The 14,288-nt window shown below is 45.8% G+C and overlaps 1 protein-coding gene across 5 annotated transcripts in view; it reads left to right on the top strand.

Moving 5' to 3' along the window:
* Positions 1-14,288, top strand: part of rreb1a (ras responsive element binding protein 1a) — a 58,273-nt gene that overhangs the window by 17,302 nt on the left and 26,683 nt on the right. For 4 of the 5 annotated variants that reach the window (XM_082546708.1, XM_082546707.1, XM_082546706.1 and 1 more), the window contains exon 2: positions 11,882-11,974. The exons of the other annotated variant lie outside the window; for it this stretch is intronic. The gene's annotated coding sequence lies outside the window, so the exon portion shown is untranslated. The remainder of the gene's footprint in view (positions 1-11,881; positions 11,975-14,288) is intronic. 5 annotated transcript variants of the gene reach the window in all.

Raw genomic sequence — 14,288 nt, 5'->3', positions numbered from 1 at the left:
CTCTTTGCATCCTTGTCCACGTCTCCTTGTGTTGTTCTCTCTGTGTTTGTCTCCTTTTTTCATGCACCCTCACCTTGTTTCCTCTCTTGGTTTCCTTACTTTGTTTCTGGCTTCTTCTCCTTGGTTCCTTTGTTTCCTCATTTCCTACCCTCTTTCCTTTTTCTTTCCTGTTTCTTGCATCCTCTTCTACTTTTGACCCCTCCCCCTTTCTGCCTTTCTCTCCTTGTTTCCTTAGTTTGATCCTTTTCTGTCCCCTTGCATCCTCAGGTCAGTTGTCCTGTGCTTGGCCCTCCTGCAGATGTTGTCAGGTGAAGCAGCGGTTTACACAGTGTGTGTGTGTGTGTGTGTGTGTGTGCGCGCGCGCGTTGTTGTTGTTGTTCCGGTGAATGGAGCCTTCACAGCCGTCCTCCATAATCCCGGTAATCTGACTGTTAGCTGTAATCTGACTCACACACGCACACACACACACAGGCTCCGCCCTGCTGTGAACAGGTACCGCTGTTTGTTCTGCAAACACAGGACACGCCTCGTTGCCATGGCAACTGCAGCACCGACATGCCCCCAGACTTTTTTCTTTTCTGGACTCGAGCAGGTGACGTCCACGTTTACCTGCACGTGCGATCGAGGAGGAGGGTTAGAGAGGTCCTTGCCTCCTCCTCCACTTTGTCTTGTTTCCTCTCCTTGCATCCTTCCCTGAGCTCTGCTGCCGTCGTCTTTAACGCCACCGTCACAGATGATAAAGTTTGGTTCAACCAGCGCCTGATTTAATTTCATTTAACTGTTACTGAAGCCTGATGATGTCATCATTACAGACTGTACATAAAAGACAGACTGAGTGATGAGTGAGCCTGCGAGTTTTGCTATGTTTCCATGGTTACCAGTTTTGGGGCAGTTACACATCTAAAAAAAAATGAATGAACTGAATGTTGAAAAACAGATCATCCATCCACAGCCACAGGGGGCGGAGCCTGTCCCAGCTGGGTCTCAGGTCAAATGTCCGAGTCGACACAGGCGGTTTTTCAGGTTTCTGCCTGTTGTTAGAAAAACAAGGAGCAGTTTTCATCATCGAGTCATCGTTTCCATCAGTTTTCACATTAAAATAGAGGAGAGACTTCATCCAGATCACTCCTCCTCCTCCCAGGGCTCGCAAAATCGCTAGCCCGGCGTCTCAGGGCTAGCGATATCTCCGATCAGGCGACCAAAATCTATCTCAGCCCCGCCCGTCGGGCTATCGACCGGAGATATCGCTAGCTAGACGTCGGGCTAGCGAGCCCTGCCTCCGCTGCTATTCTTCATCTTGCTTCTCCTTATTTCTGTGCTTTTATTTTGAAGTGACAATATTTACAGTTACTGATGACACACACACACACACACACACACACACACACACACACACACACACACACACACACGTTGGTGTTGATGAAGTAATTTGGAGGACAGGGTCTGTGTGTGTGTGTGTGTGTGTGTGTGTGTGTGTGTGTGTGTGCTCTCAGGTGTGACTTGGGGGTTGTGGCAGTAGGTGTGCCCACCCGACTCCATTCAGCTTTCAGAGCAGAATAACAATAAACCCTCCCATGGGAAAGTGCTGGTGTCACACGCACACACACACACAGCTTTGTGTGTGTTGCCCCTCAGGCAGACACACAAAAGGCCTCTGAGTCTTTTCATGCAGCTGAAACCTGGTCTTCATCAGCACCACGCCCTACACACACACACACACACACACACACACACACACACACACACACACACACATGATGACGTTTTTTCTTCTTTGTCGTTCGGCTGTTTCTCATCCTTGTTTCCTCTCCTGTCTCCTTTTTCCTGCTCTCTCATCACCTCAGGTCTCTCCTTTGTCTCCTTGTCTAACCTAATTTTTTTCTCCTCCTGGTTTAATGAACGACTTTCTTCTTCTTTTCTTTTTGCATCCGTCTCTCCGTCGCTGCCTTCTTCTCATTCTTCACCTCTGACTTCTTTGTGTTCTTCTTTTTTATTTTTGAAATCTTCAGTCTTCTTCCTGCTGCCTTCTTCATCCTGTTTCTTCATCTTTAGCTCTTCACATTTTTCGGCCTATCCCCCCTCCTCGTTCTTCTCCTCCCCCTGCGGCTTCTCTTCCTCATTCCTTTGCTTCGCCGCCTTCGTCTCTTCCTTCTGCTTCATTCCTCTTTCTTGGAGCCTGGATGCTCACCAGTTTCCTCACCAAGAAGAACAACCTAAACGTGCAGAAAGACATAAAATGAATCTTCTCCAAATGAGCAAAAGCTGAACGTGTTCAGTGAGTAGTTGTAGAGTGGAGGTGAGGATGAGTGTGAAATGTTTCATCTGTCGACAGGTTTTATTGTGAAAACCTTGAGCTCGATCGACTCGTCCGTTCTGTTTGTAACGCAGAATAAAAGCTGCAGTTGCTCGCATGATTTGACGTGAAAACACACGCACACACTCTGCAGGCTGGTGTGTGTGTCGCCTTGAGGCCTCGCTGCATGCTCAAACAAGCTAAAGCCAGTTTGAGCTCTGAACTTATTGAGCAGAGGCTCGTCCTGTATTTCAGGTGATGAAAGAGCTGTGAGGGTTTGCACACAGGGAGATGTGGAGGAGGAGGAGCGACTCCTGCAGGAGTCCTCTGTCAGGTCACTGATAGGTTTTACATCCTTCCCAGCATCCGCAGACACCTGAGCGCCGCCGAGGCTGCTCCTCATCCCTGTCGGCCTGCAGGAAGCAAACTCCAGGTAACGTTTAGATCCCAGGTGTGCAGCTGGTCAGAATCGTAGACCGGGACAACGACCCAAACGCCTTTGTTACTCGTGTTAAAGTCACAGAAAACAAAGAAACGGCGTTTTCACCCGTCTGTCTGCTCGTCTGCGTGCAGCAGAGCGTCTTCCTTCCCGTCTGTCTGCTCCCATTGTTCTCTTTTCTTTCTTTGAACGACGCCACTCCTGCCTGACGGCGAGCCTTTCACTCCACCTTCGCCTCTGTAAACACATTTCAGGCCCCTTCCAGGACAGGACGGCCTATCAGGAGCGAACAGGCCCCTTTATCCCCTTTATCCTGAGTGGGTGTGGACACATTTAAATTAGGACGAATAAACAGACTTCAGGTAGCGTCCCGTCAGGGCCGCAAAGGACAGAACACAGAACAAGCAGTTTAGATGGACGACAGCACCAACAGTCGTGCTCTCAGAGACCACAGGACACACTGAGACAGTGTTGCAAAGAAAACTGAAATGACCCGAAGGGGCCAACAAACCAACTGAATCATCAGTGAGCCATAAATTACAAAAAGAATGTCAAACGACTGAAAACAGACCAAAGAGGAGAAAAACTGCTTTTAAAATGTGAAATAACTTCAGATGAAGACGTGAGATCCAAAACTGCCACGAAGCAGCAAACGCCCGGTGAGACTGCAGAGAGCTCTGACATGGAACCGTGAAGCAGCCACAGAACAGCAGTTTGGTTTTTGGGACGGCGAGTCGTCTGCAGAGGATTTACATCACAATGCAACGATACACGTGCGCCCGAGGCGGCGAGCTCCGAGAAGGACGACGGGCACGACAAAGAGTAACCGGCCACGAAGAGGTGTGGAACGGGTCAGGACAGTCAGAGTAATCAGAGTATTCGGTCCACTTAGAGAAAGATTTGAGGGCCGGTGATTTTGTTGGGCTCGGGCTGAAACCTGCTCACTTTTCTGTCATCAGCTGAACATCTCGACCGGCATCCGTAAACCAACGGGAGACCAGCTCGTCTCTGCAGGGAGAGCAGCACACGACCCTCTGCTGTGTTATGGATGTGGCCAGCTGTGTGTGTGTGTGTGTGTGTGTGTGCGTGTGCGCCTCCTCCCACTCCAACACACACCAGTGTCTGTCAGCCTGCAAATATGTGGGCTGTGTGTGTGGGTGCATTTTTGTGTTGTTCACACGCAGACGTAACACTTCCAGTTGTGTGAGCAGGCGGCGTGTGTGTGTGCACGCCAGCTGCTGTGTGTGCGCGCGTGTGTGTGTGTGCAATGAATGTGTTGCTTGTTGAGCAGAGAGACAACTGCTGGATGTTGGAGGAGTCGTCTCTGTGAGGACGGAGAGACTGAGGAGGACTGAAGTGATGGAAAGACGGGAGAAGGAGAGACTGAGAGGAGACGCTCGGCGGCTCAGAGGGAGAATAAAGTGCAGTTAAAGTTTAGAGGGTGTGAGGAAGGACACGTTAATGTGTGTCAGGACGGGTTAGATCAGTTTGGCTGAACATTAAGACTGAGAGCCGGGAGCAAAGTTCAGCTGAAGGACTCGTGTTCTCCAGCCTGTTAAGTAAATGAGACCAAGACGCTCGGCAACAACCAGGAGACGCAAAAAGACGGAAAATAAGGAGCAGACGGACTCCAGGGGACTCCAGGGGACTCCAGGAGACTCCAGGGGACTCCAGGAGACTCCAGGGGACTCCAGGAGACTCCAGGGTGCAGCAAAAAAAAAGATGGAGAATTTTGTCAAACGAGTGAGGCAAAGCAACAAAAACACCAGAAATGTTTAAATCGACACCACAAATGAACAAAACGACACAAAACTAGGTGGAAAAAAATGATTACATTTAAAAAAAAGTAACAAGTTTTCATACAAAACAACAAAAATGCAAAAACTAAATGTTTCAAATCACCTGAACAAAGCATCCTATCACAGCTCCACCTGAACCAGACGCCGCTGTGCCTAATAAACTGGACACTGAGCTGTGTGTCGGCATGACACGCTAACATCTGCTCGCCGCCGTCGCGCTGAAGACACTAACGGCGCAAATGTTTGGCTGAAAGTGCACAGAGCTGGCAGGTTAGCATCTGCTAACACACGTAGCTCGACCAGGTTAGCATCTGTTAGTGTGAATGAATGGAGCTCTCACAGCAGAGGCCGCTGGCTGTCTCCAACACCTGTTTAAGTGTGTGTGTGTGTGTGTGTGTGTGTGTGTGTGTGTGTGAGAGACAGCTGCTCAACACGCAACCCCCCCCCCCCACACACACACCATGTCTGTAATTACAGAAGAAAGATGGAGGACAGTCCGGGAGGGTCCAGTCTTTGTGTTCAGGTTAGACAGGATGAAGCATCAGTGGCAGTCTGGTGTTTGTAGTTTAATCATCAGTCTAAATGACTACAATCGGACCAAACAAGTTCTAAAATTATAAATGAAACAAAACATGGAAAAAGAGATCAAACCCATAAAAACGTGACAAAAACAATGAAAGCAAAATGCTAAAGTGACAACGGGGACGATGAACATGCAGAAGGGTTTAAAAATACAAGAGAGGGCAACAAAATCACACAAGATTGGAAATAAAACAAAAACCATACGATGCAAAACACTACAAACCAAAAAGCACAAATCTAAGATGCAAATGAAGAAACTTCTGGGCCGTAAACCTACAACGATCAGCCGTGAAAGAGGGAAAGAAGAAGAGCACCAAAGACGAGCGTTTGAAACGAGGCGTGTTTTATTGTGTTGGTATTTGTGTGGGAGGCCGGGCGGCAGCGCATTTACAGCCCGTCTCCTCGCGCACAATCGCAGCCGGCTGAGAAAGATGCTCCGTGCGTTCTCTCATACTCCTCATCAGCAGTCAGCTGATGCCTTCTCTCGCTCGGATACAGGAAGTAATACTGCAGCGTCATGACGGGCAGACGCCGGCGCGCGCTGCGGTTGGAGCGCTGCTTCCATCACGCTCTCAGTCAGAGCGTTGAAGCTCAGAGTTAACCAGTAACCGCGTGCACTGACTCATCCGAGGAGATAAGGATGCAGGGAGGGAGAGAGGAGGGTGGAGGTTGAGGCGGCAGCGGGAGCCTATCCGTCGTCAGGTTACGCGGAGGGTGGCGGGCCACCAGCCAATCAGGGCGCAGCAAAGTTTACAGCGTCCGTGCGGGATGAGCAGCGGCTCGTCTGGTCTGACTGGATTCTCTGTCTCAGGCGCTCGCTTCTTTCTCGGGTTCTTCTTCTTCTTTTCTCACTTCCTGTTTTCTCCTCCACACCCTGTGGATCCTCTCTCTCTCTCTCTCGACCCGCTCCATCCCCGCCACACGAGCGCAGGTTGTGAAATAGTTCAACGAAACGCCCCGTTTCTTCGTTCAGAGGCCCGAGTGACACCCGAGGACATCGTCCCAAAGCAAACAGCAGCAGACCGAACGTGTTTCCAGCAGAGTAAACACGAGCGAACCTCCGGCGTTCAACGATAACAGCAAAGACGTGACACAGGATGCCGAACGGATACGTTAAAGGCTGAAAACGACACAACTGAGACATAAACCGCTAAAAACAAAAGATGACACAAAACAAACTCCAAGAGATAAATGTGAGGACAGACACATGAGGTCAGAAAGGTTTACGGGGACGCAGGAGCAGAGACGTGTCTCAGCAGAAGCTGCCTGACAATAGTCACGTTTCTACGTTAGCTTCACATTTATTCAGTTTTTAGCTCGTTGAAACAGGAAGTGCCAACAGCAAATTCTGCTTAATTTTCCAAAACGTGCACAAAGGCTGACGGTGACTCTCGTCTAACTGCACTCTCACTCTTATCTAATCCTCCTTTTCTCGAGAACTGGTACAGGTTTCTGCCTCTCAGGTGTTTCCCCTCCTCTCTCGCCTCCCTCTGCACTTGTCCATGCCTGTCACCCGTCAGCAGAGCGGCATTCTTCAGCGCACGCATTCCTCGTCCCGCTCGGCGAGTTATTTTTACCATCAGAGTGTATTACAGGGCCCCGCTCTGCCGCTGGCCTGCTCGCACACAGTTAAAAGCATCATCACCAGGCTCCTCCTCGGGTGTTTGTGCGTTTGTCACGGCTCACATTCTGTTCCCAGTCAACCCAGTTACTCTGCGACGCGCTCTAACCAGAACACGCCGGTGCCGTGGCCTGATTGATCAGCTTTAACTTGATTATTTTCAATGCAGACTTGCTGAGTAATTGGAGGCAGTTTGTTACTTTTAGGAAAATCACATGATGCTGTTTGCAGACCCTGGATTGGTTAAGTTCTGCTAAAACATAAAACACAACTGGAAGATGGATGGATGACTGTTGACGAATCAAAATCCAAGCAGTGCAAAGGCTTAATGCTAACCTGAAAATGAAGCTAATTTCACAATTTATATTTAGACTTTATTAAAAGAATCAGCGTCATCAACATGGCAACCTCCGAAGTTTACATGCTAGCTGTTAATGCTAACATAAAAAATGCTACTGTGGTGCACTGTATCCCCTGGTAGTACCTACGGCCATTTATCATCCACAGCGTTTTTTAATATTAGGCCATTTTCACTGTGTTGAATAGAATATAGCCAAACCTCCCAACCCTTTTTTTTTTTTCTTTTTTTTTTCTTTAGAATTGCCGTCTCCGTTTATTCGATTAGCTTAAGGTGGCTAAGCTAAAAACCGACATCCACATGAGTACCAAAAGCCATAAATCGCCCCATTGAAACCCATTATAAACGCTATTTTTCACTGCACAATTATTACCATTAACGTAGTGGCGATGGCTTAAGTTTCGTTTTTGTTCTGTAGTCAGGACCTTAGAATTGTAATTTTTTTATTTGGCCACCGGGTGGCGCCCTTGCTTCACATTTGACCCCTGCTGGAAAACAGCGGGCTTCTTGGACAGACCTGCGGGAAATGAAGCCTCATTTCCGGCGTGCAGCAGCGGCTTCGCCCGCTGATCGGGCGGGACCATTTTCGGCCCCTAGGAACGTATGAGGGTGCTTTTTTTTTTTTTTTTTTTTTTTTTTTTTTTTTTTAGTCAACAGGAAATGACGTATTTGTTGTCACGTGGTATCGGATGTGTGTGCTGCAAAAATGAGTCCCCGGTGATCGTGCCCCGGTAATCGTCGCGACTTACCCCGGCAAGAATGCACTTATTTCGGCCTAGAGGAGGAGCATTTGCCGCCTGGAGACCATTTTCTGGTCCTGAAAAAAAAAAAAAGGCGATCGAAATGACTGTTGGTGCCAATCTTTAGTCCATCTAAAGGCCTAATTATAATAACAATTGAATATTACCTCAAATGTTTTTTTGGGAAAATATTCAAGTTTTATGTTTTTTGGGGCAAAAAAAGCAGTGCGCTCATGTGACGAAACCGGGATATAAAGGGTTAAAATCCGCGAAATGTAATTAAAACTTGACATGAATATTTCAAGGAGAAGTAGGTCTAAAAGATTGGCTAATTTAAAGTGGAATAAAATATTATTTTATAAATTTTTTATAGCACTTTTTTGGGCGTGGTCGATTGGGACCGATAGTGTGTGCATTTTATGAAATGCGCTCCTGCAAAAAAAATAAAAGGCGATCGAAATGACTGTTGGTGCCAATCTTTGGTCCATCCAAAGGCCTAATTAAAAGTACAATAAAATATAACTTTCAAATGTATTTTATGGAAAATATTTCATTTTTTCATTTTTTTCGCCAAAAACGGCCGTGCGATCATGTTACAAAACCGGGATATAAAGGGTTAAAATCCGCGAAATATAATTAAAACTTGACATGAATATTTCAAGGAGAAGTAGGTCTAAAAGACTGGCTAATTTAAAGTGGAATAAAATATTAATGTATAATCTTTTTATAGCACTTTTTATGGCGTGGTCGATTTTTGGCTCTAGGACCTCATAAGGGGTACGTTTTTTAGGTACTACCAAGGGGTATTTATATATTGCGAAAAGATCATATTTCCTCTTTTAGCGTGATGTAAAAGCTACGTGTCACTTCATTTTACGCTAATGACTAATTTTTACGTAAAGGTAAAAAGCAAATTTAAACATGCTAGCATGAGGTTCATGTGAAGTATCTCTGACACTGAGTACGAGATGCTAATGCTACTCTGTAGTCCTGTGCCTGTTTGGCTTTATAAAAATACTATCATTAATGTTGTTAATTCGTTACATCACCTTTGTTTAACATAACTGCATCATCTGTTGCACTTTAACATGTTAGCACAGTAGCATGTAGTTTATTTATATCATGTATTTTATTTCAAAGATATTTTTTAAATTATTGTTATTATTAGTAATCATTAAAACAAAGATGTCACTTTGAGTTTGTCTATAAAACCACATTAACCTTTAGTTTATTAATCTTACTTATGATGCTAACAAGATAAAAACAGAAACTTTGGCTAGCATGGGTTAAAGTTAAATCATGTATAATCTAAGATCTCTTTAACTTAGCTTCCAGTGCACGTCACTACATTACAGTTCTATAGTTCAATGATGAAAACTGTCTGCTGTTAGCATGTAGCATGATGCTAGCATGTACAGTTAATGTGGGTGTTAATGAATCATTAGGAGCTTGTGTTTTGTTTTAAAAGGATACAAAGGCAAGTTTCAAAGTATGAAAGAGTTGTCTTAGAAGATTAGCTTCTGCCTTGATGCTAGCATCTCGCTCACATCAGGGCCTGTGTATCGTTTCATAGTCGTTATGTGCTTTATATTTATTAACCTAAAGTTTTGACCCTGCTGGTATTAACAGTGCTGGCAGCTCTGGTTTCCAGTTTTAAGCCGCGCGGAGCCGTTTAGTGCTGCAAAGCTAGAAACAATGCAGCAGGCTGTGTCTGCAGCAGAACAAAGCTAAAGTGAGTTAGTGGGGCTAGCTCATTAGCTGCTGGCTTAGCGGGGGCTTTGTGTGGTGGTGGGGGAACACGGTGATAAATCCTAGTTTAGGTGGGAGCCGTGGCACCTCCCTGTATCAGCTTACACCTCCTTTATCTGCAACAATACTCAGCCCATTAACACTGACGACAGGCCCTCAGCAGCAGATAGAAAACCTGTTTGTGAAGCTCACGATGGCTTGATTTTAAAGTGAGCAGCTAGAGAAATGCTCGTTTTCTTTAATCCTTTCTGTCTGTTGCTTCTGTGTTGTGGAAGAAAAAATAGACATGCACACAAAAATGGGCCCGGGGTCGGACTTCCTACACGTGCAGCTCTCTCCGATTAACGTGAGATGACTTTTGCAGGATGCAGGATGTGCTAAAGGTGAATTCGGCTTTATTTTTCAAAGCCTTCACACAGGACAGCCTGTGAATAATCACATTTTTCACCTTTCCTTGGTTTCAAAACCATTCTTGGCTCGTTGCTGGCTCAGGAAGTCATCTGTTACAGACTTATTTTTCTAAAACTGAATAAATCCACACTCAGAATATCTCTGTTGTTCATTTTTTCGTGGTTTCAAGGTGATTCTTGGCTCACAGCACTGATGCTTTAACATTAACAAATATTTTTGGACATCTTGTACTGATATTTAGTTCTACATGTATTTAGCTCTCTGCATCCTCGCCTTCCTCGTCTTCCTGTAAACGCAGACTTCTCTCTGTCGGTGATGCGGGTGCAGACGTTTTCTATCCTCCCTCATCCTCCTCACCTCCAGTCTCAGCTGCCTCCTAATTGGTCTTACCAACCCTGTTAAGCTCTTAATCTCTCTCTCTCTGTCTCCTGCCCCCTTCCATCATCCCTCCATCCGTAAATACGTCCCTGAGCTGTGCAGCCTGTTGCATCCCTCTTATCCCTCCATCTTTCCTCCTTTCCAGCATATCTTTTGTCTTTTTTTTGTCTCGCCCTCCCTTACCGTAGCCTCGCTTCGCCCTGTCTGACAGATTAGCGTCTTTGGGCGGCTCAGTTAAGCCTCTGTTTCCTTTGGGTTTCTTCTTCTGCACTTTTTTATTTCTGAAGCTGTAAATAAAAAATAAAATGTCCTGACAAACGTCACTGCTGCGGGCAGATATCAGCAGATAGCAGGTATCTTTCTGTTACCCATAATGCACCGGGCCACTCTGGGCCTTGATGGCGCCTCCACAGTTCAGTTTGTGTTTTGTGTTATCTGGCAGCCGTGATTGTATCAGCACATAATGCAGCACACTGACCTCTGTACTTGCTTTTTATTTGTAATGCTGGACCTAAAGGTGTGTGTGCGTGTGTGTGTGTGTGTGTGTGTGTGTGTGTGTGTGTGCATGTGTGTGCGTGCGTGCATGTGCGTGCGTGCGTGCGTGTGTGTGTGTGTGTGTGTGTGTGCATGTGTGTGTGTGTGCGTGCGTGTGCGTGTGTGTGTGTGTGTGTCAGAGGCGGTGCAATGACGAGTGTGACTCAGACTCTGAGCCCGCTCACCTCTGCGTCCCTGCAGCTCTGTGTGTTGTTTCTGCATCGTTTACTTTGTTTATGTGGACGCGAGCGTTTACAGTCTTGAAACAGTAAAACATGGCGCGTGTCCGTGGAAACGCTCGCTGTGGGCGGATACATTTTCACTGTTTAAATTGTTTGGGTGAAATCAGGGGGCTGTTTCTTCTTCCACAGGGGGCGCTCTCGAGCTCGGCCAGAATGTATATTCCACGATGTAAACTGCAGCAGTATGATCGAGGGAATAGATGTAGTTCTGTTTCTATTGTAGTGAAATCTGTGATTATCGTCACGGCAACAGGAGCCGTGTAGGCTCAGTACAAAAGCCTAATAAAATGTGAGCATGCTAAGTGAGCACTCTGCTGTATTCCAGTATTTACGGTAAAACGTTAAACAGTGAAAACCTGATAAATGAAAACACTAATTACAGTAATGACACAGCCCACTGTGGGTGTGGATAAAGGCCTTCCTCAGGGTGGACACTTCAAATAAAACCAGTGTTTCTACAAACTGCAGCTTGTGAGCTGCTGCAGACGTAGTTTTACAGCTTTAAACAGAAAACGATCCAATGATAATAGAAGTGAATGCAGTTTAGCTGCACTGGTGAAAAGGGGAATATTTGTGTTATTGTGGAAACACATCGAGTCCACACGTTCACGCTGGTGCATCCAAACTTGGTGTTAGTTTTTTACAAGTTTGTCTGCCTGTTGTTGTTTCTGTATTTGTGTGTAAACGTGTGTTTGTGTTACTGATGGTCTCTCTGTGCTCTCCTCCCTGCAGTGTGAGCAGTGGTTGCAGACACACACACAACAAACCCCGCCCCCTCCCGCCCCGAGACAGATTCGAGCGAGCGTTGCTTTACGAAAAAGACGGGTAAATATGCTCCTCCCTCCTTTCTCATCTTCATCCCACCGCCACCTTCACCTCCTTCCTCCTGCTCCTTCTCATTGTTTCGCCATCTTTCATCCACCTGAAGTTAAACGCTCACCTGTAAACGCTTCCAGGCTCCGCCTCTTTGGTAGCTCTGGGAATGAACGTTTCTTCCTGTTTCTCGTGGCACAGTCCGCCATCTTTGTTTCAGTGGCTTCTGCTTCAGCTTGCATGGCGTTTGGCCGTCTCTGTCCCTGTCAGCGCTTTGCGTTTTCGCACTCAGACCTGATTCCAGATGTGTTTGCTCCTGGAAATGTTTCAGCGAGTTTTCCGGCTTTCCGAGGAGACGGAAGGTTGGACGTTTTCATAAACGCCTCTTCAGTCTTCTCTCTGTGTCCAGCCTGGTTTCACCACTTTATTATGAACCTACGAGCTCCTGAAGCTCCTTTAATGTCTGTGACAGTGATGATAACCAGGCTTTACAAACAAACATTAGAACCACAAATAAAACTCAATAAATGAACATCAAAGGAAACAAACTGAGTTGAAATTACATAATAAGATACTGTCAGTGTGATTGGTGTTTGGGCAGATAGCCCCGCCCTCCCTGAGCCTGGTTCTGCTGGAGGTTTTTTCCTCCCCACTGTCACACAGTGCTGCTCGTACGGGGTCATCACCTGGTTGTTGTTGTTGTTGTTGTTGTGAAGTGGCACAGAGAAAGTTTTAATTGAAGCATCAGTCAGAAAAGAATAAAAACATGGAAATGAAAGCGATTCGAGTACTTTAAAAACTATTATATTAAATAAATATATATAATTAAGCATGTCAGTTACATCTATGTTGTTTTGTTCTTTTAAAACATGTATGAAGGACATTAATTTACTTCAAGTCTAAAAGGGAATAAAAACAGAACATGGAAACAGTTTCTATGTTCTGATAATAAATTCTTACTAAAATGTGTTTTTATTTAATTAATGATGTTGTATTAATACACAAACATTTATTTTCCAATAACTATGAAAGTATTATTAGTACTTAAGAAAATAATCTTTTTTAACTAACATTTAAAGTTTAATTACCATAATATTACAGTTATTCTTTTTTAAAATTAAATCTTTGACAGCTTTCAAAGGTTTTGAAGCGTGACGATAATAATGACACAAAGTAAAACATTAAATATCACATTAGAAACAAATAAAAAATGTTTTTTTTTTTTTAATTTGTTAAAGATCTTTATAGTGAAACATCAGAGGGTGAAGTGTTTGGTAGGAGGGGAAAGATGGGGCAGCGCACACACACACACACACGGGAGGATGGATGTGTTGAGGAATCTGCTTCCTGATTGGCTGAGAGCTGCAGACATTTTCCACTGTGAGCGTGCTCGGTGGTTGGCTGAGACGCTCCCCTCCCCCGCTCTGCCTGCCGGCTGCGGTATGCTGTACAGTGGAGCCGACACACCGTCGATGCTATCTCAACACTTTATCACGCCGGGTCTAAACTCCACACACACACACACACACACACACACACACAGAGGAAGCAGTCAATGTGTAACCGAGCTGGAGGGCAGCGAGCAGGCAGAGAGGGGAGATGAGCAGAGGAAGAGGAGTTAGAAACAGTTTGTAAAAGGCCGACGGAGGAGGAGGTGGAGACTGATGGAGAACGTCTCTGAAAGGCTGTGGACATGCTGTCAGTGTTTAGGGATGTTTGACATGTTTTTAAATATAAACATGGTGTCCTGGGATGGCACCCCCTCTACTGATATCTGATTGGCCACCTCTGGTGCCACCCCAGATTTGCGCTGCCATGTCAGTGCAAGCATGGGCGTATATACGGGGGGGTCAGGGGGTCCACGTCACCTTTTTCTTCTCGAGACATCACTGCAGGTCCAACTATAAAACTGGAAGCTGCTGTGTTTGTTACAGCTACAAACTCATCAGAATGATAAAAGATAATCGGATTTAAAGACGTAAATATTAGTGTTCAGTCAAGTTTCAGTGTGGCAGCTACTTTGTTACAGCGCAGGTTTAAAATCATTTTCACCAGACGTCACTCTGCTTTGCTTTCAAACTCAGCTCTGGGTCCCCCCCCTTAGAAATCGGGGCGTGTGCCACCCCATCTAAAAACTCTTATATACGCCCCTGCTTCCATGACTCCTTTGAAATCCTCCCGTGATACAACCGTTCGCTGTGTGGCGATTACAAAAGGGGCCGCTCACATAAAGTGGGGCTGCATGTGGTGCCTGGGTGTAAAGAATAAGACCTCTGTGCTTTTGGGTTCAAGTCAACTCTTCAACAAACACGGCTTTTGTGCTTCG

Source organism: Aulonocara stuartgranti, assembly GCF_965226115.1.
Source record: "Aulonocara stuartgranti genome assembly, chromosome: 9".
NCBI classification, from domain to species: Eukaryota; Metazoa; Chordata; class Actinopteri; order Cichliformes; family Cichlidae; genus Aulonocara; species Aulonocara stuartgranti.
This window is presented reverse-complemented; position numbering and strand designations above follow the sequence as displayed.